This window comes from Coturnix japonica, chromosome 4 (genome assembly GCF_054131305.1).
Source record: "Coturnix japonica strain WE chromosome 4, WE-NBRP24, whole genome shotgun sequence".
NCBI classification, from domain to species: domain Eukaryota; kingdom Metazoa; phylum Chordata; class Aves; order Galliformes; family Phasianidae; genus Coturnix; species Coturnix japonica.
This window is the reverse complement of record NC_140666.1, coordinates 48225807-48248895: the sequence shown is the minus strand read 5'-3', so window position 1 is coordinate 48248895 and position 23089 is coordinate 48225807. Positions and strand designations below refer to the sequence as shown.

The following is a 23089-nucleotide window of genomic DNA, read 5'->3' as shown; positions in this document are numbered from 1 at the left end:
ATTTTAAAGACAGTCACAACTCAGCCAGAGTCTCAGTATTAAATAACTAATCTTTTATAGACTCCAGTTTTACAAAGTGAATAATGTCAACTTTAGTAAATTACACAGCCATTTTTCCTTTAATTATCTCACTGCTCTTTACATTTCCCACCCACCCACCCTACATTCTACGTATCAACTTCCTTCTGTTTTTGAGTGGGATTTTTTTTTTTTTTTAATTCTTATTATTTCTCTGTTCAGTGTATTCCATACTGGAGCCTTCATTCATTAAAAAAAAATAGTTTGGTCTTAGAGTGATAATAAATAGCCATGCAATCTATCCATAGTGCTGCCAGGCTTATTCTCCAGTATAATAATATTGCCTTAAATACTGAAGAATTACTTCATTTAGTATGTTCTGGAACTGTTCTAAACAAGAATTTCAGATGCTATCACAAAGTGAAAAGAAAAAGACCTCACACAAGTGGGTAGCATCCAATGCCAGCATTTGCCAGGTGCATAACATACAATCCACTGAAAATCCAGATATGTGGTTTACTTCATATGTGAGTTTCTTTCTAATTATTTTCATGTTTAATCCACCCTCCTTCCTTCAGGAAGAAAAAATAAAATGCTTTTAAAATAGCTTCTTAAAACTGTTCACAGAGATTGTTGTTTGTAGTTCCCAGTTTTGGAGCTTACCAATAATCACTGGAGATAGAGTGGTGTGAAAGGATTTTCTGTTCAGTAAAGAATTAGAAAAGCTCCTAAACTCTGTAGGAGAAGATCCTGTAACACTGGCTGAACTACTGAAAAACTCTGGCTTTGCATTTATGACCCAGACAGAAAGCAAAAATTAATCAAGAATATAATTTTGGGAAAATAATTTATGTGCTTCATATTTCTGCCACTGACATCTATGCCATTTCTGCTATTGTTCCAGCCTAATAATATGCAGAATACCTCCTAGCACTGACAGAGGTTTAGTATGTCTGCAATTCCCAGCTGATAACTAAATTCCATACTGGTGTACTGGTAAGAGTCAGATATGGATGTGACAGGAAATTATTTAGTTGTCTTCAAAAAGATCTTATTTTAGAAACAACTGATGCTTTGAAAGGAGCATGGAAACAGCCTAGAGTATAGGAAAGGATTTGTCTTGTTTAAAATCACTAAATATTTAGATACTTAGGCATGCTAAATAGAGGAATGTTTAAGGCAGTGCTAACTAGTTTAAAATCATTTGCTCCTCCATATATTCCAAAAAGTGAAAAAGAAATGCCATCCTGTAAAGGAGAATACAAAACATTCATTTGTGTTGTCTAAAGAAGTAGGAATACTGTAAAGTGACATGTTGCTACATTTGTGATTTAGATAAATGGTTAAATTCTAAAAAATATTTTTCTTTTTTTTTGTTTGTTTTTGCTTTTGTTTTTCTTTTAGAAGAAATAATCTCTATTCTTGTATGCTAATACTGAGATGTTTTCAGCACAACTTGTCATTTGTTAGTGTGTAGCGTACAAGTATTATTCCAACACATTTCACATATTACATTTCAGAGAACACAGTAACATAATGTTTTAATGTTGTGTCACAATGATTCAGAGATACTTGCTGGAGATAATGATAATCTCGTATTCTGCCCATTTTTTTTTTTATTGCTCATGCACAAATAATGAGGAGAGGTTTTGGCTAATCTGACTGGCTTTTCCAGATTCTAGTACCTTTGGTAAAGATATTATTTTCCACTTTTGTTCAGCTCTATTTTCTTTAAAATGATTATTTTTCATTTACCATAGCAATTGATTATCACAATAATGGGAACACACTCCCACACTGCTGTTGTCTGATATTCCCTAAGTTTTAGGTTTGCCTTCTACATGGGAAATTAAGATACCTAAAAATAAATATGTAGATGTCAAATTCTCTCTGTAGAGAATTTAAGAACAAATACTTTACACTAGATTAACAGCTGCTTACTGTGTTTTTTATCCACAAAATCTCTCAATTAGTATTTGCAGAAGCAAATTGGCTACTGTAAAATGCTGCCAAAGGCTACATATTGCAGATGTTTATTTGAAATTGAGAGCAGGAAATTAGTTTAAAAAAAAATCTTTGAAACATGCCAAGTACTTGCACAACAAGTTTTATTTGTGAAATTTAAACTGCAAGCCCTAGAGAATGAGGTATTTTTAAGTAAAGAAAATGAAAATGATAAAAGGAAACCTGAATTTGAAAAGATAGAAGTTCTAAATCTAGTCATAATCTGTCAATTTCCTCCACTGGTAATATAGATTGTTCTATGAGAAATGTTCCAAGATCAAATGCTTTGTTTAGATTATTCCTGTTCTTTTCTCTTAAAGAAAGCAACAAACATCTTTTTAGAAAACATTAACAACAAAAAATTAAACCAAACATCTGATAAATGTAAAATTAAAATATCCTCTGAAGTGTTAATAATTTTGTCTATTCCAGTTTCTCCATCAGAAAATAAAAGGTATGAAATACAAAAATGATTATTTTATGTTTGAGGAAATTATTTTTATTAGTGACAGAAATTCCATCCTTAAGATATTCAAGCCAGATCAGTAGAAGCCTTGATTAAATTCTTCTGTCACATAATGTTTGGGACACCCTGCTCAGAGGTTAGGGTTGTTTATTTATTTACTTTTTTTGTTCTATGAAAAGTGAAGGCTTCTATCTGGGAGGTAGCTATTTTTGTAAATGAGATGCTGTTATGAAATATATAGTCTATTCATGATGTATTTCAAACTTTGATTCGGATTACCGTGCATTTAGTTTGGAGTATGTGTGCCTTGTTTCTCTTTGCTCCCCTCACCATCTCACTGGTCCTGTAAAACATTTCAATGTTGGATAAGCCTAATTCTGCCTAACTGTTGACATAAAGATAATCCCTCTGCATTGGTTCTTTTAATCAGTTGTCCCAAAATCACACCTAGATATATTCTTTTCCTATAGAATGGCTTCACTTCACTTTAGAAGACTACTATCCAAAAGCTCCACTTTTGTACCCTCCACTGAAAACTGGAGAACTTGTAGCAACATGATAATTTTCATGGGTGAATTAAGTACAGAAATAAGCCTACATATTTTATCATGTTAAAGAATGCTAGACTGCTGACTCAGTGCACCACTGTCATTCTGGAATTCCTGACACATGGTAAATTATTCCTTGTAACTAAAGTTTCTGATAGACATGTCATAGAAGATTCAAAATGTAGGGAAATTGGTGTTTTGTCTTATACTATCAACTTTCACTTAGTGACATGAGACAGTTATGAGCTGTATAAAATCTGCTATAGTAGCACTAAGATTTTTTCTCATGGTTTTAATGTATTTTCTGACACACATTATTTACATAAATAATGAAGTAGTATCAGCAGAATGTTCAAGATTTATCAGTTCAATTTGTCAATTCTAAATTGAAGCACTCATTCTAAATGTGCATTATTAGAAAGGATCTGGTTTTTTTCTTAAATAATATACATTCAGAAGTTTGACTTGTAAGGAAATACTTTGTAAAAAAAAAAAACACGTTAGTACACAGTCTATACATGAAAAGTCTTACAGGCAACATGTCAGTGTAAATGAAGATTTTATTCAAGTATTACAAGTTCTGCCTAAACAGATCACATGCTGTGCTAAAAATGAGTTTGTACATACTCCTATTTTAACAGATACTTTGATCTGACAGAACCACTCTAATTTTCACTTAGAGAAAAATCATCCTACTCTGGGGTTTTCTTAGGTGGAAAACATCTAGTTGTTTGCCTATAGAAAACTGATTCTTCAGATCATTTTGCTATATCTATTTTTTCATCACTCATAAGAAGACAAGTTGTCAAATTTATAAATAAATTTGTTGATTATTTCTGGTCTCTAGTAAATGCCAGATGCAGTACACTCAGTCATTAAAATGTTCTGAGCAGAACAAAATTAGAGATACAGGAAGTAATTAAAGAATGCATTAGTTTTCAGCGTATGTGAAAAAATACCCTGCCTATAGAGGTTGATGTTTTCAAGAACAAATGATAAAATACATGTTAGTCTTCAATAATGACGGCATTTGGCCAAGGCACTTTTCTGTGTATGAAATCTATTTCGCAAATTCGTTTTGGAATCCTTACTTTCAGACATGTTTTGTTTTATATGCTTTTACATGTCATGTCAAGTATGAATTGAATAACCCTTTGTAAATACCATAAGAGAGAGATTAAATCATTTTTTTTAATACAGACTGAGATATTCAAAGAGGCCTGTGGCTAATTATGCGGGATATTCATCATGTAACTATGTTAAGCTCATGGATTTGGCACACCAATAGTCATAGTTTCAAGAATGCCCATTTCTCTTTCAGAAACATAATAATTTTGATAAATTTTGTCTAGATCCAAAGTCTTATAGTTTATCCACAAGTATAAACAAAATATCTTAGTTGCCTTAACTGGCTGTTTATCATGTTGCTAAGTTAAAACTTGCATTACAGGATTAGAAATCAGTTCTGAGATATATGTTATTTTACCCAATGAAACATTCTATTTGATTTGTTCATCATCAAGTGTATGTCCTAAAATAATAGGAGATGCTTGACATTCTTCAAGATTTTTTTATTTGTTGGAGGGTGCAGAAAAAGTTATTCGTTGAGAAGGAATCAAGGAAATAGTGAGAATTCCTTCTGACCTAACACATTTGGATTAGAGGCAGAAGCAAACATCGTTTGGGACTTCTCCCACAGAATCTTTATGTTGAGGTGCAGAAGAAAAGAGGCGACTGTCATGGTTGATGTTATTCCAAGCCAGTTAATGTTTCTAAGAAATAATGATTCTTTTTTTGTAATAGGAAAAGATCATTTTTCTAACTGTAAAATTCAAGGGAATTATTTTCAGGAACTTCCTTATCTGCAAGTAATAATCTAGATTCTGCTTTCCCCCTTTTTATCTGTGACTTCATCTAGTGAAATTTGGATAGAGTGTAGAGTTTGACCTACATAGCTGTGTTTTATTTTTTTCTAAGTTGTTGAAATTTTGGCCACCCACTCATAAGCAACAAGAAAAATGAAGGGAGTACTTATGTAGATAGAAACACTGAAAGCTTTGTAAATCACCTCGTATCAGTCTGTATTTTAAATTTTGGTAGTCAGACAAACTATCTTCCTATCAGGCTAAATTTAAAAATTCTTGTAAGAATGATATCCAATTATTATCTAAAAAGCACAGACTGTAACGGGATTGAGAGGACCAAGAAACTGCATGTCATCAAATTGCTGAAGATTTCAAACATCTGTGTTAGTTATGCAACATTTATCAAAAAGCAGTCTCCCAGTATAAAAAGGACAAATTCAGGAGAATGTGCTTGCTTCAGAGTAATATCTTTAGTAGAAAATACACGATCCCTTGAACTGTAAAATAGTTGTGCATCTGATACAAATTCACATTAGATTATCTCAGGACATTCTTTAAATCAGCTTTACATAGACACAGAATCAGTTATCAGGAACATTCTGAGAAGTATGAATTGATGCTGTCTTTTAAGTTATTGTCTACAAGAAAAGTCTCCTGTAATGATTTACAGCCCCCTATAACAGTTTACAGGTTTTGATTGGTGCCAAACAAAGCACACAAGGGTAGTTATCTTTCCATAATCTCTCCCCTCAAATGATGAAAAAGTCCATAAACTAATTCGGTTATTGAATGGGTTTAACGTTTATTGCTTTAAATGATCCAGCAGTGTGCTCTTGCAGCCTGGGAGGCCAACAGTACCCTGTGTTGTACCAAAACAGACATGGCAATCAGAAAGAGGGAGATGATTGTCCCCCTCTACTCTGCCCTTGTAAGGCTCTATCTGAGCACTGCATTCAAGTCTGGGGTCCCCAATACAGAAAGATTGCAGAGCTGTTGGTGTGGGTTCAGAGTAGGGCTATGAAAATAATTGTGGATGGCTGGAGCACCACTTCTATGAAGAAAGATTGAGAGAGTTGGGCTGGTTTAGACTGCAGAAGAGAAGGCTCTGAGGAGATCTCACTGCAGCTTTCCAGTGGTTGGAAGATGCTTATGAGCAGGAGAGAGACTGACTTTTTACATAGTGATAAGACAAGGTGGAATGGCTTTAACCTAAAAGATGAGAGATTTGGCTTAGATGTTATGAGGAGATTCTTCCCTCAGTGGAGAGTGATGCACTGGAACAGGCTGCCCAAAGAAGCCATAAATTTCCCATCCCTGGAGGTGCTCAAGGCCAGGCTGGATGGGGTCCTGGGCTGCCTGAGCTAGAGTAGAGCAGCTCTGCCCACCAAAGGGGGCTGGAACTAGTTGATCTCAGTGGTACATCCCAACATAAACGATTCTGTGATTCTATGATGATTCTATTACTACAAATGATTGTCTTTCTGAAACGATTATTATGGAAAGTTTTCTGAATGCTCTTAAGAAAAAGGTAGTTGTTAAGTACTAAAAGAGTTAAACCTTCCTTTAACTGTGCATATCAGAAGAATAATTCACATAGGAATTATTTCTTAACAATGGAAAAACAACACAGAAAATTTTTAAAGCTTATCTCCTCAGTAAGATGCAGAAATATAGCTAGATATATTGTGAAGGAGGGAATTATGTGCCGAGATAGGATTTAGGTACCTAAGTAATTCTGAGGGTTTGGATATTCTTCTGTGGAAATTATAGAATGTTTGTACATTAAAAGATTAAAATTCCATGCCATTTTAAGTTAAATGCTTCTGAGTACTGCTGTTGAGGCCTTGGTAAAATATTATGATATTTTTGGGCACTATCAGTCTGAGATCTATGGCAAAGTTTAAATAAAATTAGTACATATCTTTTGGAAATAAATTTAGATCTATTTTTTTTACCCCTTCATTTCTCCATCTCTTTTTACAGTTTATTAGTACACTGCATTCCTGATGTGCATTGAGCTGAAACAAATTTTAGTGCTAGACCTTACAGATTTTTCCACAACTCCAGAATGTTTCCTTTTCACATGATGAAGAAATTTATACTTACGTATTTGTCAAAGGCCACTCTGTTTTCCATCACTGCATTGGTTTAGCTGACTGTTCCCTTTTTACATGTGGAGCACTCACTACTCTTAGTGCCTGTTTTTCTTTTATCAGAAATCACAGTCCCCACAGAATAGGAAGATATTTATTCACATTACTTCTGTTTTTAAGTAGGAACATGAAGTTCAGACACTGAAATATATTTTAAAAAAAAAAAAAAAAAAGAAGTCAGAGCTGCTGTTATTAGAATGAGTTCAAGCATCTTGAAACACTGACATGAAACGTTATACTCGTGGTTATAAGATAAGGGCAGCAGTTCTGATAGAATCTGTATTACAAGTATCCTCGAAAATGAAATTGAAGAAATACTGAAAAAATATTTTTAAAGCACTTTCCTCTGTGCTCAGTTATGTTATTCATAAAAGAATAGTGGCCTCGTAGCAAAGACACAACAAAGGCACAGCTCATTTGCAGAACAGCCTTATCACTATGTGTATTAAAAAGTACAAGGAAAATGTACCTCTCTGAGATTTTACAGTCATTTCTATTCATTTTGGCCTGTTTTTACCGAGCTGCATATGACAGTGTTGCTAATGGAGTTGTATTTCCTTTTAAAGGCTAAGATCCTACCAGTAGATGATATTTCTCTTACAGGAAAACATTCAAGGATTGCAGACAAAATTCAGTCTCACATTTCTTGGAACAAGAGGGTATGTCGAATCATTGCAAGGCTTGAATTACAAACAAATTGATCATATTTGTAAATAATAAAATGTATTAATGATATCTCAGTTGGCTATTCCTAGGGAAACCAAACAACTGTAGATCTATATATGAACCAATACAGAATATTTTGGTTTCTCATTCTAAAATGTTGTATGAGTTCTTCAATAATTATATTAAATGTTTTACTTTATATTTGATAGGGAACCATTCTGAACGTGTAAAATTCTCATATTTCATTAATTTATATTGCAGTGTGCTGAAGACAGGCAACTGCCCTAATGGTTTGCTGATTTAGGGTGCTCCTGTTATGTCACAATCATAATGTTCGATAAAAATAGTGGTGAGACAAAGTGAAGTTTTCTAAGCAGCTGAGCCAACCAGCTGGTGTTTGCTTATCTAGTGCTGTGACATGACAACGCACCACACAGACTGCTCTTCTGTGGATGTGGAATGCAGTGGTACATTGCATTACCAGTTTTTCAAGTATCAACAGGCCACCTCCTCTTGGCAAAAAGTGGTTGCTTTTTCTTTTTCTTAGGTCAAAGAATAGAAGTATGTACGTTTTTGAAAATAGTGCTACAAAATTTGTAATCACTTTCAAGACTGCTATTGTTTATATCAGCAAGCAAGTTCATGCACATGTTTCTTTGAGATAATTAGTTGAAAACCATGACTAAGATAATTTTAGCAGCAACTAGGAAAAGTCTTATTAATGACTCCAAAGGTCTGAGTTGTTGGATACCATGAGCATGAGATTAATTTCACTATGTTCCGAGATTACTGTACAAGAAAGATTATCGCTTGCATTCTTTACAGTTCTATCATGAAAATGTAACCCTGCAAGCAGCTGCACAATTGCTGGTCAGCAGTACACTCAAATGTTCCTTTCCCTATAGTAACTGTTGAATATTCTGACTGATTAAATACGCTATTTGTAAGTTGTCAGCATTTCTCATTATTTTTATTTATTAATTGACTTTTGTTGAGTGAACAAAACAGTGAACTACAACAAAAAATATGTAGCTTTTAAGTGGTTGGCTTTGTCTTGAACTTGCTGGAATCCAAGTTATATTTTGCTGCCAAACATAAATTATTTGAATTTCCATGTAGCTTGAAGTATTCAATGGTAGGCACTCAGAGATTGTGGATGTTGAAGCAATGTTACACATAGCAACATTGTTATATGTATTCTGTCTTTTGTAAGGACCTTACCAACAGAATAGTTAATACTGAGGGGCAACAAAGTAGGCACAATAACAATTGTTTTGCCTGGAAATTTGCTAATAATAAGATATTAACAATTTCTTTCACCTCTGAAGTGCCTTGACAGATGGTTATTACAACTCCAGAATTGTTTATTTTCCACAACATAACTATACCAAAAGCAGAGGATGCATGCTTCGTGTAACAGAAGGGGTGCATTGATTAAACAAAAGTGATATTTTCATTAACAGATTACTGAAAATGTAGTAGACCTGCATGAGACTTTATTGAAAGTGATCATAATTTGTTCTAGTCCCTACAGTGATGAAGAGCTGATTTTTTGTCTATTGCAAGTATACACTGCTACATTTACTTGTTGAACACATTCTGTATCAAATGCAAAGACTTTTTCATGGTAAAATTTGCTTTCTGTTTTACTTACATTTTCTCAAAACATCTGTGGATGAGATCTGAAATTGGTTACAAATATATAGGATATTAATTGACTGTTTTTCAAAGCTAGTACATGACATGCTTGATAAGTCCTTTGAAGGTTACATTTGAGCTGCAAATTTGTTTCCTACTGACACAGAACCCTGGCCAGCAGAGGTCATACTGAGTCAGTGGGATTTCATCCTCTCTCATTTCTCATGGTTTCTTTCAGTACAGCTTCCACTGAAATACAAAATACTTCGAATAAATAAATAAATAGGTAGATATGTCCTACAGTTATAACAGTCATAGAATCATACAATCATTAAGGCTGGAAAAGATCTATAAGATTATCTAGTCCAATTGTCTGCCTCCAATATTGCCCTCTAAACCACGTTCCTTAGTTCCACATCTATGTGTTTCTTGAACACCTCCAGAAATGATGATTCCAACACAGTATCACACAGTCTCACAGTCTTGTGCAGGTTGGAAGGGACCTTAGCGATCATCGAGTCCAGCTCCCAGGATTCGAGCCTCCTGTGTAGCAGAGCAGCACTTCTACCACTTGTGCCACACGGGAGATTCGAACCTGGGCCTCAGGTGTTGCAAGTGGAACTTCTACCACTGTGCCACCGGGGCACACCTCCTAGAGCAGACCTTTCCAGTGCCTTCAGAGTTTTTCCTAGAAATTTCCACCTTCTCTGGTGCAAGTTGAGGCCACTGCCTCTAGTCATACAACTGCTAGCTGGGAGAAGAGGCTAACAGAGGTTTTAAGATAATGCCTCTTTGACTTCTATTATTTCAACTACCACTGTGCACCAACTTATAAAACTAAGACTTTTAGTGACCATCTGAACTGATCAATCATTTAAATGATCAAAAATTCAGGTGTTTACTTACTTTTATGGGTTATTTTATTGGTATTTATGTAGTACTTATAGATGAGCACCTATGAAAATTCAGCATGCTCTGTATATGTAAAACTGGACATCTTTGAAGTAGGAAGAAAAATGACAAACTATGAAGCATAGCTGTACAGAACAGTAAATGTTCATTTATTAATTTCTGGTCATAGATAGGTTCTTGCCTAAATTGTGAGATGCAACCTTTAGAAGTCACTGCATGTAAACAAATTTTATGCATAAGCTCAATGTTTGTATTATAAAGATTCAAAAATATGATTTTAGTTTAGCTACTTGATGGTATGTGCTTTATGTAATATTTGTGAGATAGCATAATGATGAAGTTTAAGTGTTAATGTAAGAAGTGTGAGAAACTGCTTTGTTTATTTCCGGATGTACTGTATACAACTTATAGGAAATATTTTTCTTTTGAAATAGAACTTCTTTAGCAGCTGCTCTGAAATAAACAATATGAGAGAAAAATCATATGCCAAGTAAAAACCATTGTTCATAAGTACAAATTAACATAAGTGTAGTGTGACAATTATTAAATTAGAAGGTAAAACATTACTTTGCAGAACCACAACCACAGTGACTCATGTCTGTTGTAGCTCCTTGTTAGGAATGTTGGCCTTGTGGTTATGGCAGAGAGCTGTGACTTGGCAGATGCACATTCAGCCTCTGGTTCCACTAGTTTTCCTGTGCAATATTTAGAAAGGAACTTAAGGCCAGATTAAAAATAACAAACAAGCTTGGTGAGCAGCTCTGTGCTTGAGTCTCATTTCACCCCCCCACCACAATTCCTATGTTGTGCAGAGGGAATAATCAACAACACTTGGAGCAGAGAGCTACTTTCTCCTGGCCTAACATAATCCTGAAAAGAGGAATGTGGTTTAAATCAAACTGTTGTCCTTTTCTTAAGCGCTTTTCTCAGCATTACGGAGATGTGCCTTCTTCCATTCAAGCTTCACCACCTAAATCCTGCTCTTCAGATAGCTGCCAGTATTCTTTCTTTCAAAACCTGTCTGCAAGAGGTGATAATGATGCCCTCTCACTTCTGCTTTTATACAGAATCTTACTGGTTAAAGCACACTCCTAAGATAAGACTCATTCAAATTCAGTGCATTATTTACACTGGAAAAACTGAAACTATGTTTTTTGAGTCTTAATTCGTGTCCAGATGACCAGCCTATAGGTCACAGAAAGAAAACTACAGTTTCAATCCTCCCTATTTAAACTGCTCTGTTATGGAAATACAATGGAGTTACTAGATCAGAGAAATGTCACAAAAATAAGCAGACCTTGTAGCCTTGTGGTAAAGGTCTTCAGCTAAGGGTGACAAGATAATAAGATTTAGCTATGAGTTAATCCTTAGTTATGTTGTTTTTGGAAGAATTTTCTTTCCCCATTTTCACTAAGCTGACCAATCTTGGTTAGTTCTATTATGGATAAAGTTAGAACAGAGACTACAGCAGTACACAGTGCAAGATAACAGTGGTTTTGTCATGGACTTACATTTCTCAGTCACAAGTGCCCATAGAGAACACAGTGGGAAGTACAAATAGAAACCAGATTTGGATTAGAAAGTAAGAGATAATTCATAATTCTTGCTGTGTACAAACTACTTTAAAGCTCTAGTGACAATGCTTTGTCATTTAGTTTAGGATCTCTCATGTTCATGCTACAAAAAGTATGGTGTGTCCATCAGTAAGGAGATTAAGGATAGAGAACATTTTTCAGATAGCAGTTTTAGGATAAAATGAAAAGAACTTCATCAGTTGGTGATTTTAATAAAACTTTTTTTTTTCTTTTTTTTTTTTTTTCCCCTCCAAATATTGGGAATATTTTTGTATTTCTTAAAAGTCTTGTAAAAGATTTAATCACAGTATTTTGGTTCATGCTGTCTTTAGAATTATGCAGTGTTTTGACTGCTGTATTTGTTTTCTCCTTCAGCAACAAGTATTGTCTAACAAATGTTTATTTGCTTTGTGCTGACAACTAATAATCTCCAGGAGAGCACAGCTTTACTGCTGGGAGCAGCAGACCAATCAGACAGATAAACAGTGTGATCAATAATAGCACTGAAATTGTCTTAAATGCATGTACTGAAAAAGTGTTGGCAACTATTGATGGGAATTCTACACATTACTAATTTTCTTGCTGTACAGATAATTCAGGCTGCTCCTACCACATTCAGGATGTTGCAAGTATAAAGCTTAGTATGGGGGGGGTGGGGGTGGGAAATGTCATTTTTATTCCCCTGTTTCTTTCATCTGGCTAAGAATGTAGGAGTGCCACAAAGACGTGTTTTCTACTAGTACAAGCAAAGTAGTTCAAGAGATTTCTCTTGTCCAAGTGAATTCTGTTCCCAACTATTGCATGGTCTGTAAGACTACAGTAGATGATAAAGACCATATTTCCCCTTAAAAATCTACTAGCTTTTAAATGTTTACTTTTTATATTTTGTACCTATAGAACTAAGTGTACTATGAAAATGTACATGAATGAAAAACCCTTTTAATCTAAAGTTCCTGACAAGTAACATTATGTACTTTGGTGACTCTTCATGGCATTTATCATCTTTACAAGCAGTTTTTATATATTGCATTTGAAAATCAAACACCAAATTGTTCTTGTAAAGCTTGAAGGTTAATGACGTTAGTCTGCCCCTTGGCTATAGGAAGCTGTCGATCTAATTTAAACTGACAGATGTGCTATTACAGCTGGGGCAGTAAGGAGATCTTCAAGTATTTGTCCTGTGGGTGAAACTTGTGGGTAAAAAAAAAAATGTGGGTAGCAAAAAAATGTCATTAAGCAACTCTTCTAGAAGAGACTGATCAACATTTGGAAAGAGTCCTGCCCTGAGAATCCCCAGGAATTCTCAGGATTCTCTCCAAAATGACCCTATTTATTTGCTGAATACTCAGCTGTACCAAAGAGGACAAATTTTTATTGCACAACTTTATGAAGATTATCACATATAATTCTATCCAAACAATTGCTAGTATTTCAACAGCTAGTGTGTTAGACAAATCCACAGATAAATTTCCTTTTTCTAGACAGCCTTTTTCAATTCTTTTTTTAATTTTTTTTTTTTTTACTTTTTACTTGTAGAATAATTCAAATCTTTCATATATGTAATTTTATGTAATAAGAAATATGTAGGTTTTGAGGGATGGAATTTGAAATATCCAAAATTGTCAGACAAGGTATTTTTCCAGAGAAGCCTATTTCCATAAAAGAACAAAACTAATGATTTCTGCAATTACTTCCTAATTTGTATTTCATCTAAGAATGCATGAGGTAAATTCTACTACATAATGACTTACATATTATCAGGTATGGAATCTTTTTAATCCACTTTTAAGAAGCAATGTGATTTATGTATGGAAGAAATTGTGCAGCATCTTCTGTATTGCAACGTATAATGCTCTTTGTAACCCAAGAAACTTCTTTTAGCACTATAACATACTTATTAAGTATAATAACTGTTTTGGCTTTAGAATCATTCACATCACAAAGGCTGAATTGTTGCAGATTTTTATCTTTGAAGAAATCCTTAGCAATACCAAAATTTTGCATAATTTTGGTTACTCTAGGAGAATCAATAATTTTTATATATATATATATATATATATATATATATATATATATAAAACAGTTAATTAGAGAGTCATTTCCTCATTCTTTGTAGAAGGAGAAGAAAGTGATGCAAAAAGTGCTACTGTTGATCTCCAAAGGCTAGCACTGAATTCCCCTGAGATAATACACAGATAGCATCTAAAAGTTTGTTTGGAATAGGACTGCACTGAGGTCACTGTTCAAGACAACAAACTGTCTGCTGCATTCTCTGACCCTGAAAGGTTAGAATTTAGGAATTTCCTGGAGAGATTCTGTTTGGTCTAACATTTTTATGAAAGTATCAAGGGGATAGTTAAGAGCAATAGTAAGGTTATTTTCCCCAGAGTTGTAAAACTCTTTTATCTAGCCAAAAATACTTTCAGGGAGATGCCTGTTAGGGCTGTGTGAATGCAGAGGAGAAATCAGAAAAAGGAAACTCATTCTTCTGCAAGAGTCTAAGACAACAAAGGGTTGTTTTTCTTTAAGTGGTTTTCTATGTAGCACTCTTTCATGATTGTTCCTTATAAAAAAAGATTATTTTAGAGTGTACGAATTTTGTACCTACTTTCACGTACAAATCTCTTTTAAAAATGATAGAAAACAGATAGACATTTTCACGTTAATGCAGTGAATTTGCTACTGATGTGTCCTGACAAAACAGCTGGACACAGCTGACTGGAATCTTAAAGGTACAACTGTATTCATGATAACCAAGAGGAAGTCACAGAGAACTTAGCTGTATTATAATTGTATTTGTTCAGTTTTTTTCCATGTGATTTGTGGCATATTTGTGGCATGTATTCCAAACATGAATTGCTCGTTATGTTTTATGAGATAAAACCTTCTTAATGAAGTAGTTAAATTCATGTAACTTTGTAATTCAGTCCTTAATACTGATAATATTGCACTGTGTCTTTCACAAGCATCAAAAATGATAAACTTCAGCCAAATTTCCCATGTGTTCTTCATCAGAGTCCAGGTTGGAGTGTTAGCAGTCATTGTTTGGTACATCTTCAGGCACAACATTAGTGCAAAAACTGACCAGCCAACTAAGGCAAGATCTTTGAAAAAGCCCAATGCTGGGTTCAAATGTAAACATGATGCACAAAAATTAAATTCTGACTGCAGGTAGACCTGTAAAGCCAACATACTCGAAATCAGCTCAGCCAGAATTCTGTATGGATACACTGTGAATTATCTGATGGTAAATGGGCCATCAACACAGATATTCAAAGAGCTTGAGACTCTCCAGTGGGGATATTTGTCAGTATCATCCTAAAATTATATCATAGGTTTTCAAGCTGTATTTTTACATTTACTAAGTGCAACTGCTATTCAGTAGTCTTGTGGTCTCTTCCATTTCCACTTCTTTATGATCTATTCACTGATGCAGCAACGGTTTGAATTAATATCTGCATTCAGTACTCATGTCTTGATGTCTTGATTTACTTTTTTTTTTTTTTTTTTTTTTTTTTTTTTTTTTTTTTTTAGCACTTAGCCCTTATCTCTAAGGGTCTGTTAAAGTTTCATCCAAGTATCTCTGTTCTGGTTGACTATAATACTTCCTTGTTATCCTCATTCATTCAGTCGGTTTCCCTTCTTCCACCACTTTTTCACACATTCCACATTTTCCTTAGGGCCCCACTGAAGGCTGTTCCAATTATAAATTTCTTCCCCATCCTTATCTTTCACTGCTTTTTTTTTTTCCCCTTCTGAGTCCTACAGATACAAACTCTTAATAGTAAGAATGAGCATCCTCCATATTGATTTAGTCATTTAGAGTAACAGAGTTATGTTTCATGTAAATTTACTGTTATTAGTATCTGCTTATTAGGTTGTTGCAGTTGTTTGTTTTTTATTTGTTTAGCCTGTTTTCTTTTTGTGGGTATTTGTTGTTGTGTTTTGTTTCTGTTGTTTTTGTTTGTTTGTTTCTCTGTTTTGTTTTGCTCTTTTTGTTTGTTTGTTTTTTATAAGTGGTTATTTTCACTAAAACTTTCCCTAGTAAAGAAGAACTGATCTGTATTTTTTTTTCTACAAGATTTTCAATAAGAAGACTATGTCTGATTTTTGTTTTGTCAAGAAAACCATTATGTCCTGCATCTTACAGTCCTGCAAAGGATAGCTGAGGTTGGATTTTAAATATCAGACACAATGTTCTTGCAGACAGATTCAATTTTGATTATCATAACTAAGCCAGGAACAAATACGTCTGGTCCACAATGATTCCTCACCTTACCTACCACCAAAGGCTGACTATATCAAATATATCTGATTGATACAACCCAAGAGTCCGTTCTGTTTGAATCAAAATTCTAAGTAATTTGCTATAGATAGAGAACCACTGAGCTTGAGCAGTAAGCTTTGTTTTGCTTTTAGTATTCTTATCCATTCCCAAGGAAAAACACACACTCACATCTAACATCATTACAAACTAGAAATATTTTTTCTTATGTTAGTGTAAGTTAGAGAGGCGAGGCTCTGGTGAGGCCTCACCTCAAGTACTGTGTTCAGTTTTGGGCAACTCAGTACAGAAAGGACACTGAGGTGCTAGTGCAGGTCCTAAGAAGGGCAACAAGCTTGTGAAGGGCTTGGAGAATATGCCCTATGAGGAGCAATTGAAGGAATTGAGGCTGTTTAGTCTGGGGAAGAGGAAGCTGAGGGGAGACCTTATTACACTCTTCCAATATCTGAAAGGTGCTTACAGCAAGTGTGGATTTGGTCTCTTCTCACTGGTGACAGGTGACGGGATGAGGGGAAATGACATCAAGTTGTGCCAGGGGACATTTACATTGGAAAACTTTACAGAAAGGGTTGTTAAGCACTGGAATAGGCTCCCTCAGGGAGATGTTTGAGTTACCTTGAGGTCCTTATGTAGATGTTAATGATGTATATTTACTAGCACAAGCTAATAATAAAACTAGGCACTTTGTGCATTTGAGATCTTAAAATAAAATATATTAGTGTTTGGGTACATTGGAGTATGTATTTTCACTCAAATGCTAGATTACTTGGTAAGATAAACTTTATTCTCATGCAAAAGCAGCAGTAAAAGTAGAATTAGCAATTATTCTGGCAAAGAGTTCCCTTGATTTGACAGGGATCCAAAAATATGTGAAAGGAAGATTTGACTCCGGGTCTAGAGTCAAATAATAACATAATAACTTCTAGAGTCAAAGAATAACAAGTTTGTTTGTATCAATTCATAAACTTAAAAAAGTTGCAAGTACTTTGGAATAATATCCTCCAGAAGTTTTTTCTGCTACTTTTAAAAATTTTAATCTACTAGTAAGGCTATATCAGCCACTTTTATTCTTTTATGTGTTCTTTAGAAAAGTTCCAGGTAAAGATCTTTGTCTAGTTTGCAAGGAAATAAATAAACTTCCTTTAAGCGTTCACTTGTATGTTTTGAGAAGAGGAAGAAGAGGGCAAAGGCAGATAAGGGCAACCCTTAAGCTAGTAACTGTCTGGGAGAGGCTTAGGAGAGCTTGATAACTACTGAAGGTTCACAAATGTTGTTCTTCTAATCTCTTTTGAGAAACATATTTCTCCAGTTCCTTCTGAGAAATAGATGAGGTGTTACCATCTGGTAGCAACTAAATTAAATGACACATTTTATGTCCCTGTCAGTAAGAATGGAGATAATTGCTACTTGTGTACCAAGCCAATTTTTTAAAGAAGAAAATCATGACTTATTAGAGTTCCCAGATGAATTAATCTGTAAATATATAAGTGCAAATTAAGAAAAAAAATAATAAATCAAAATTCCTCATGTTATCATGTTGCTCTCATGTCTGGAATCCAGATTATGTTGTATTGTTAACTCAGTAGTAACTGAATAGTAACACCAGGCTGCTGCACTTCAGATGTTATAGTTCTTGAAACAGGTTCTTAAAGATACCTTTCATAACAGAAGGCATAACAGCTAACTTGGAAGTTCCATGTTTTCCTAATGACCTTGCCCTTGAATAGTTACTTTTATCCTCAGAGGGCCCCAGTGGCTCTTGAGCTTAATTGCAGAAAAGTGGTTTAGAACAGGATGTAAATCCTTTGCCAATTGACACTCTGTGGTAGAAAGAGCAAGTAAATGTTATTATTTCATAACTACATCAGTTTCAACAGCTCTGTGAGGAGCTGTGTAGGGAATATGTGGAACGGAAAAGAAGATCTTTTTTCTAAAATAAGCTTGAACATGTATAAATGTTAGTCATACTTGATAATACATGTCTTTTACTAAGGTCCTGTCATTGAAATTGTTTAGCTAACATTTGTTTTTCTATACAAAATAAAAATAACATGATAAATAAAAATTATCAGCCTCAAAGATTTAAAAAAATGATTGTTTAAAAATTATGTTGCTAAAATTGTACCATAACAATGAATCTGGAGTAGAAATGAAAGTCTTTCTTGACAACATATATGCAGTTGGAGTGGGGTATAGGTTTTTTGATTATAATGTAACATGCACATGTACATTTGATCTGAAATAAAAGTAAGTTCATTTTTAAACTGAAATTTAACCTCAGGCAAAGCACACATGCATGTAAGATCTCCACTCTTAAGAGTCTGCTTACCAGCCATTTAAAGGGCAATAAAGCCTAGTTTCTGAATGCATTATACTCTATCCTGAAATTCTCAAATAATGCATTGGCATCAGGTGCTTGGAGTGAACCACACTAATTTTAGTGAGAGGAGGAGTAGTCAAGCTACTATGATTTGGAACACAAATAAACATTGTTACTTCATATCCTCTTCTCAATTCTCCTTCTCTCAGTCTCCACAGCAGTGCTGACCTATCCTGCTGGGATGCACGATGGCATACACTACAGTCCAAATCAGATACATGTTCAGGGACTCTTTTGGCTCTCATTCGAATCACAAGCCTGTGGAAAATAAGAACTGGGTCATCAGAAAAAGAAAAAACAAAGTTCAGTCTTCCTGGATTTCTTTTCTTACTCTGTGGCTGCAATAACTCAGAGTTTCCCGGTTCCTAGAGTCTTTACTCAGTCCTCCTCTGGAAGAAAACAAACAACCATCCAAATTCATGAAGTTAAAAGAGAGGAATTACTTTACCATTTGGATCAAAAAGCAATAATGGTACTTGCAACTAACATAACAGAGCAACTGCTGAAGGTTCGTTGCTTAAGTCCATCTTCCTCTTTTGTTTATTCAAGGAAACACTGATACAGATATGCTGTAGAATTGCCATTCTTTACCTAAAGTTTATACATTTCATATATTATACCTAATGCAAAGTATTTATGTACAGTGAGTAGTATCACTTCTCTTCAAAAAGATTAAAAAGCAAAAGTAACCTACACTTCAGATCCTGACCTGAAAAACAGTTTTCAGTATCCTTCTTGTTTCCTGAACTTCCCAAAATCTGACTTACCACTTAAAATTTGCATTGCAGAATTTGTTGAATACTTATGGTAAGAAATTTTGGGTAGTTTTTGCCAAGTTTATTGGTGTTTGGTGGATATATAAGCAGAGGACAATAAATTAGAACCTTTCTTGGAGAAGCAGTTTATGTTTCTCATTTTATATTTTATTTATTTTATCTCATCACAGAATCACATAATTGTAGGACTTGGAAGGGATCTCTGGAGTTCATCTAGTACGTGCATTGTATACATCAAAATAAAAATCAACTGGAGAGTTAATAGATAAAGTAATAGTTGTTTTTATTGTATTAATCATTCTGTAAAGTAATGCTCTTATATTTTACAATATACAACAAGAGGGGAGAAGGTCTTTGTTTTCCAACACTCTTGCTCCCAAGAAAAACAACAGTGCAGTCTGCATCTTCATCTCCTTTGAGTGCTGGTTGTTAAGTGAAAGTTCTAATGTGCTGCCTGGTTTCACTGTTCCCACCAATATGACATGACTTTGAAAACTCTGGAATGAAAGGCAACATGAATAAAACGTCTGACATTCCAGAGCAGGGGGTATACTCAAGAAAAGGAGGGAGGGATTGAGAGAGTAAAATTAAGGCTTTGTCTTCCAAAGCATAACAGCATGGTTATAACAGTGGAAACGCATACCCTTTTAAAACTGACTTGATTGGAAGAAAATTGCTTTTAGCCGGCTACTGAAATCCCTAAGCACATGCTGGTTTGTTTAATGGGAACCAATTTTGAAAGAATTTATGGAATGTATAGGGGGATCCTGTCTGAAAATGTATACAAGGAAGGCATACCAGCTGCAGATATTCCCTTCATCCTCACTGACGTTAGCAGTTTAAGATTTAGCCAAGCACAAAGCACCCATGACCTTCCAAGCTACACAGTCCCAAAAGAAAGCAGAGTCAAGCTCCTCAGTTAGTCAAGCCTTTATTAATAAAGATCACTGTACTGTGGAGGACTAAAACTAAATCTGCAACACTACTGAGGACTGTAAAACAGCTGAAGAATAAAAATAAAAATAAAAACCAACAAATGTGCTTTTCTTCATATGTTGCAGCAACTCTCTTTGAGGATCTTCATGCTGAGGAGGACTGTAACTCAGCATGCTTGGCTGCTACTGGTTTTTCTGCCACAAATTTTTCTGGCTTCATGAGTCATACAACAGCTAATTCTGAATCACGATTCTACCTGATTCCTGCTTGACTGTGTGGAAGAGAAAAGAAAGGAAAAGAAAAGGAAAGAAAAGGAAAGGAAAGAAAATTATCTCTAAATAAGTCCACCAATGTGGTTTCAGGGAACGGTGTAAAAAGCAAGAAAGAGAAAGATGCTGGAGGCAAACTGGGTGTGGAATTTCCTAAACCAAACCACTAATTTACAGCTCTAAAACCTATTCTAGAGACATCAGCTTGGGACATATTGTTACAACTTCCATCATTATTCTCTCAAATTCATTGAATGTTAACAAAAGAAATTCAGAACAATCCTCATAGTACATTCTTGTCTTTTAACTTTTACAGACAAAGCACTGTCTAGGAAGAGGGGATTCTTATAGGGGCTGATGTCCTTGATGAAATAGCCCAAGGAGTATCTTCCCATGTCAAAATGCTTTTTTGATATCCAAATTGTTCAGCTACTTCTGTTACAAATTCAAAAATTTGTTTAGGATAAATCGAATTGTAATTGGCAATAGAATGAAGAAAAATGTCCACCTCGACCCCTGAGTTAGGATTTCTAGACAAAGACAGGCTCATCGCAACAAAAAACTTATGTCCTTTAAATCATATGATTAAAATTGATTTTATGATCCATAAGGGTCTATAGGGCTTCTATTAAATATCCATCTTCACAATAAGATAAGATTTTCTCTTGAGAACAAGAAGGGAACTTTCCCAGATGGCTCTTGTGAGTCCTCAGCAGGCTTTTTTTATTTTATTTTATTTTATTTTATTTTATTTTATTTTATTTTATTTTATTTTATTTTATTCTACTTCCATAGGGAAAATAAAAGAAAAAATGATGATTAATGTTGCCTGCATTTTTGGCAATATTAAAAAATATCATTAGCCCTCAAGTCCATGATTCTTAATAACATTGTTATAAATATGCTTAGTTAATGATGTGCATAATATTATAAAACTTATGAATGCATCTGGAAAGTTCAAGAAGTGCCTGAGGCACATTAAAATAAACATGGGGGATGCTGGTGTAATCTTTCATCCTTACTTTAACAAGAGAAAGTACTCTTAATAAAAATGTAGTGTTAATATGCAATAACAAAACTCTATTCTCATCAGCTTTTCCAAATGTGTTCTTCACTGATTGAAACCTGAAGTCATACATTACTTACATTTCTGTTTATTATTTCTCTATCTTTTAAATATATTACTCCCTTTTATTAACTTGAATGTTTAAGTACTTTACAGTTCCATAGCATGTTAATATTGTATTTCATATAGAAACTTGGAAGAAAAAGGTCTGTCATGCCATGAGTTTTTTGATCATGTCTTCTGCAGTCTGTCATGTTTTATTTTGGTCATTTCTAGTACAAATATTTCTTTGTGATCCTAGTCATTCTCATCAGTCTCCTGGGATGTGGCTGATTATGTGTGGTTCAATTTTATTGATTCTAATGCCAGACAGTCATTCTGTCTCAACCTAGCAACAGATCTTCTTTTACAGTCTTACAATACAAGAAAAAGTATGAATACTTTGCTGCAAATAACAGCTGTTTGTTGTGGTTGGCTTATTGGAACAGAATGAAAAGCAATCTTCCTATAGACACTGCATGAGAAATGCTTGCATATGATCCTTCAGTTATGTGGTTAGTTCAATCCAAAATTTTTTGTCATATTGAGTGCATGACACTTGTCTATCTCAAAGAACATAAAATAATGTAGGCTAAGAATTTATCGTGTTAATAGTTCAGTTTTGATAGCTGGTGTTCACTGACTGGCAGTTTTCACTGGGTCTTTCACAGTGAACCTTTTGCCAATCTTTCTTTTTTTCCCTGACAGATTAAGTATCACATACTACCTATAATGTTGGAAAATGTGCACTGTGTTATTCTAATTATTTTGCACTTATAAGTGATCCCTATCTGCTGTTCACACTTGTTTTGAAGTCTAACATTCTTTAGAGCTATCATTTGTGCAAGCTCTAGTATGAACTTTTTGTAAGCCATTATGTAGGACCTCATGAGACATTATATCAGTGAGTAAGTACCTAGAAGTGGTAGACATAAGACTTTGTTTGGAGTGATTCACAATTTATAGTGCAAGAGGAAACCAATCTTAAAGAAAATTATCTGCATGGAACAAAGGAAGAGAATAAAAAGCTGAAACTTTTAGGGAATGTATAGAATATTCAGAAATATTTAGTTAGTGAGAACTGTCTCTGAGTATTGCTTTTATCTTCTTTATCCTAAACAATCACAGTTTTTGCAGTTTTTCTTTGCTAGTCATGTTTCCAAGATATCTGACAGACTCTTGCTGCATACAGAATGCTGTGTTATGTAAATCAATGAAAGGTCTATGCTAATAATGCTAACAAACAAAGAAAAGGGATAGAGAAATAAATATTTTAGCAGAAAATTTCTATAGAGAAATTGATTTTTTTGGTACTCAAAGTGATAGCTTGAGATGCTTGTTATGCAGAGATATCCAAATACCATTGTTGAAAGAAATCACAGAGTCTTGAAAAATGGAAAGAATTTGAGACTACAGTTCTGAGATTTTAAAGTTAAATACTTCCCATATTTCCACAGATGTCTAAGAATATTGGTAGTCATATTCATATAATAA

At 34.4% G+C, this 23089-nt stretch overlaps 1 long non-coding RNA gene across 1 annotated transcript in view; it reads left to right on the top strand.

Annotated features, from left to right (window-relative positions):
* Nucleotides 1–23089, top strand: part of LOC107313364 (uncharacterized) — an 86367-nt gene that overhangs the window by 60409 nt on the left and 2869 nt on the right. The window lies entirely within an intron of this gene.